Consider the following 4,730-nt stretch of genomic DNA (forward strand, 5'->3'; position numbering starts at 1 on the left):
AGAAGCTTCAACTAGAGGAAAAGTGCAGACAACTGGAAGCACGAAATAAAGACCTGGAAGAAAAACAGCAACGCCAGCCTGATATAAAAATGATCAATGAGGGCTCGGGAGTGAAGTTTGATGAAGGACGAGAGAAGATCTTTTCTCGTTTTCTTTCATCAGGAACACAGAGTGCTGAATTAAAAGAAACATCTGCCCAGCTTCAACGAAAGAAAGCTAATATTGAGGAGATACAGTGGGATCTCCAAAACATTGAGAAACAGAATCAGGTGCTTCGAGGAAAGCTCAATGAAGCGGAGAAAACAATTGAAAAAATCCACCAACAGAAGACTGAACAGGAAATACAAATGCAGGACGAACTCAAAGCCATGCAGAACTTGTACAACGATCTGATAGTCAGGTTTGGTGAAACAAAGTGCAAAAATGAAGAGCTTCTTGAAGAAAAAAAGCAACAGGAAGAAGAAAAACGTATTATCCAGGACTTTGAGAGAAGGCATCTAGAATTGCAAGAATTTTATAATAAAGAACATGACGAAACACTTAAACTGCAAAGAGAAAAGGAAATACAAATGCAGGACAAACTCAAAGCCACACAGAAATTGTACAAGGATCTGATAGTGTGGTCTGTTAAAACAAAGCTCAAAAATAAAAAGCTTCTTGAAGAAAAAAAGCAACAGGAAGAAGAAAAAAAGCAACAGGAAGAAGAAGAACGTATTCTCCGGGACTTTGAGAGAAGGAATCTAGAATTTTGTAATGAACTGCAAAGAGAAAAGGAAATACTGGAAAAACGATGTTCAAAGATGCAGCGTAGGATTGATGGAATGAAGAGGAAACACTCAGCGGTCATTAAGGAGATGTTGTTGAAGTCCAGTGACTTGAAGAGCCAAATAATTGAAATGCAGGCACAAAAGCAACAACAAGAGAAAATACATGAAGACCTGCAGCGTACGAGTCAAGAAATCCAGAGAAAAAATGAGCTGTTAGAAAATCTAATGGAGGAGGCAGCATACAAAGACCTGACAGAAAAGCTTAGAAAAAAACAAGAAACCTTAAAAGAAATGGAGCAAAGATGCCAGCAACTCGAGCAGCAGAATGCAGAAACAAATGATCAATTGAGAACCCTTATCCTGGAGAACGAGCTCATGGAAAAATACCTGAAAAAGAAGAAAAAAGGCTGGTTCTGCCGCTTATTCAGATGATTTAGCCTCGTCCTCCTCCACCTGTGATCCATCTTACTTTTCACCTCTCCTGTCCCCCCTAACACATATTCTCCACCTTCTTCATCTTTTTTCTTTTTTCACCCTCCCCCCCCCAACCAGTCCCAGCAGTTGACTGTCCCCTCCTGAGCCTGGTTCTGCTGGAGGTTTCTGCCCGTCAAAAGGCAGTTTTTCCTCCCCACTGTCGCCTCGTGCTTGCTCAGAGGGGGTTGTTGGGGTTTTCTCCCCTCCTTCTTTCCCCCCTTCATTTACTTATTTGCTTGTTTAACTTTTCTTTTGTTGTTTCTGTAGTTACTTGTTTTCCTTTTTCCAACTTATGTAACAAAATAATAAACCAATTGAATTTATCCTTTGAGTATTTTTCATCTAATCTTTACAGAATTAAGCTCTGTCTTTTATTTGCTTGTTAAAACCCCATCAATGGTGAAGTAAAAACCCTGGGATATGGTTTAAAACGTTGAAATAGACTAACCAGCTAGTCTAAAACTAAGAAACACTTAAATATTACGTTAAATTGAAAACAGTTCAAAAGAAATATCCCCATTCGAAAATGTCATGCGATAATCTCATTGGCTTATGGAGTGATGATCATCACTCCAGCACTTCAATAAGGCTGATAGAAGGGTACAAAGAAAGGGGCAAGGCAAACTGATGCAAAACTAAACTTTAACCTAAACTGGGTGAACTAAAACGCAACATGAAGAACCCTGACATGAACATGAACAAACCTGGACATGAATACATGAGACCGGAGTGAGAGTAACAGTAACATTAAGTGTCTTGTAGGTAACAGAAATGTAATTTTAGTCTGCAGTAGTAGACATCTACCTCGTGTGGAACTAACAGTGTCAAAAGGTGAAATGAACTATTTCCTGAAACATTGTACAGCTTAAGCTGCTGCACATACTGATCTCACGCATGGAGGTAAAGCACAAGCAACTAGGGCTAATCTTTTAGGATAGTAAGTTACTGGCTTCATTTGTGGAAGAAGTGCTGTTAGTTATTTCACAGTCACCTGGCATTTGTGCTGTTCACAGAACCACAAGTCCATCGCTGGACCCCCGGTACACAGCTGTAATAACCCCCGCTGACTTCTTTTACTGAGGTTATATTTATCAGTGTTTTATTTCCTGATGTTCTTATGTGTCCTACGTGTTTCAGTCGCCAATTCTGAATTATAACTAACATTAAAAACATGTTTAAGGAGGAGAGAGAGCAAATAAATCTGTTTAACATCTGATCTTTGGGTTTTTGTTCAGTAATCAGCGTGACCTGTGTATAAACGCATAAAAGAGATAACGTTGGTGTTTCCGTCATGTAGTAACTGCTGGCTTTAACTGTACAAAGGTTGTTCGACACTATGAAACACATACAGACTTCATGATGTTCGGCTAATATTTTTATTGTGAATATTAATCATGAGGGTAAACGGCCCTGTACACCACGGAGCGAGGTCAGCATATCCACGATATCCTCAGCTCCATGAGTTAACACAGAGTTTCCCAGCTGACTATCTAACTGCCAACTATTCCAGAGACGTGAAAATATATAGCATAAAGAAAAGTGTAAGAGACTCAGCAGCAGATTAGAATAACAGTTATACATTTAATAAATCACCAAATGAATCCAAGAAACGAGCAAACCTGTTCCGACAATTTGAGTTTGTAACTTTAACCTCAGCCAAACCGATTTGCTCAGTTGTAAATAAAACAGCGAAGTAAACGTGACCCGACAGACAGAACCTGAGTGAATGAAGTCATGCGTTTAACCACTGAGAGCTAAAACTAAGGTGAGGTTTCAAAGCTGTGTGCCGGTGATTGGACATCAGCCGCTGATGAAGCTGCTTCGCCTATAAAGTGCTCTGTAAGGAAACAAGCTCCAGCAGCTCTGGGAAAACACTATATTTACTTATCTTGTGCAGAAAAATGCGCTGACATTGCTTTATATCGAGCACCGGCTGCCCAGTTACTATCACTAGGTAACGTAGGCGTGTTTCTTGAATTAGCAGCAGGTGTTAAACAGCTGACTGATGAGGAGGAGGATGCACGCAGGTAAACTGAGGGTCTGTTGAGCTGATCGCTGGTTTCATGAGAAAAATGTCAGCTCGTTCTTTATGCTCCTGAACCTGAGGAGCTTGTTTCTCCAGTCTCAGAACCATCTACTGATGTGGTCCCGACACAGGAGAATCTTGGTCCTCAACCTGAAGAGCTTGATTCTCCTGTCTCAGAACCGCTAGTACTCATCATCAGCGGTGATGCAGTCAGCCTCTCTGACCAGATCATATAGACCAGGGGTAGGCAACTCCAGGCCTCGAGTGCTGGGCCCGTATCCCTAAAGATTCTCTAGCAGATTATTACATGAAGGAACCTTTAAAAAAAAACAAAAAAAAAACAAGCGCGTCCATGCTCACAGGTGTACACACGGGTGATCACACCCACAAACTACACCCTTTTTGGCTCCTACCTCAAGGCACACTGTGTTCTGTTGATCTTATGTGCTGCACAATAATGTTTAACATTTAGTATTTACTGTCATATTCCCATATATCATTGTGATGCTGTTTATTCTATTACTCTTGTTCTCTTCTGCTTGTTTTCTTTTTTCTTTCTCAGCAGGTGATCCAGGTGATTGATATATGCATTTTTTTTTTCTCTGCCCGTTCTGTTGGTTTTTGTCTTTTGCCCTTCTCCCCCGTCCCTCTTCTCAGCTGTTTCTCTTTCCCTCTTTCTTTCTCCCCTTCTTTCCCCCAGTCAAGTCTGTCCCGTATTCAGCAAGTGAAAATAAAATAAACAATAAAAGGTGAATCAAATGGACCATTACGGCAAGGCTGGGATGGTCAATTTGGTAAAGTAAATCCGTTGGGCATCTTTCTTTGCCTTTAGACAACAATTCTGATGGCAAAAGAGCCAAACGGGACAGGCCAAAAAAAAAAAGAAAAAGAAAAGAAAAAAAAAGAAGAAAGTTTATTCATGTAGTGAATCCTATGTATGTAAGCTGAAAATTTAAATAGTTGCTGTTTGTATTATATAATTTAGTTATTAGATTTTATATGGAGTGAATAAATAAAAGTATATTTATGGTGGCCCCTAGAGACAAAGCACATACAAACTCCAAAACATGTACAAACTCTGAAGCACGTACAAACTCCAAAACACGTACTTTATATATTATTGTGTTGTGGTTTGCAGTGTTTTGTGTTGTTTCACTTTACATTTGTTTAAAACAAAAAAGGTGAAAATTTAAATAGTTAAAAGTTCAAATGTAAATAGTTGGTTTATGTATTTTATAATTTATTTATTAGATTTTATGTGGAGTGAATAAATAAAAGTATACTTACTGTGGCCCCTAGAGACAAAAAACGTACTTTATATATTACGGTGTTGTGGTTTGCAGTGTTTTGTGTTGTTTCACTTTAAATTTGTTTAAAACAAAAAACTGTATATGTAAATAGTTAAAAGTTCAAATGTAAATAGTTGGTTTATGTATTTTATAATCTATTTATTAGATTTTATG

This window comes from Rhamphochromis sp. 'chilingali' (assembly GCF_963969265.1).
Source record: "Rhamphochromis sp. 'chilingali' genome assembly, chromosome: 9".
In the NCBI taxonomy this organism is placed as follows: Eukaryota; Metazoa; Chordata; class Actinopteri; order Cichliformes; family Cichlidae; genus Rhamphochromis; species Rhamphochromis sp. 'chilingali'.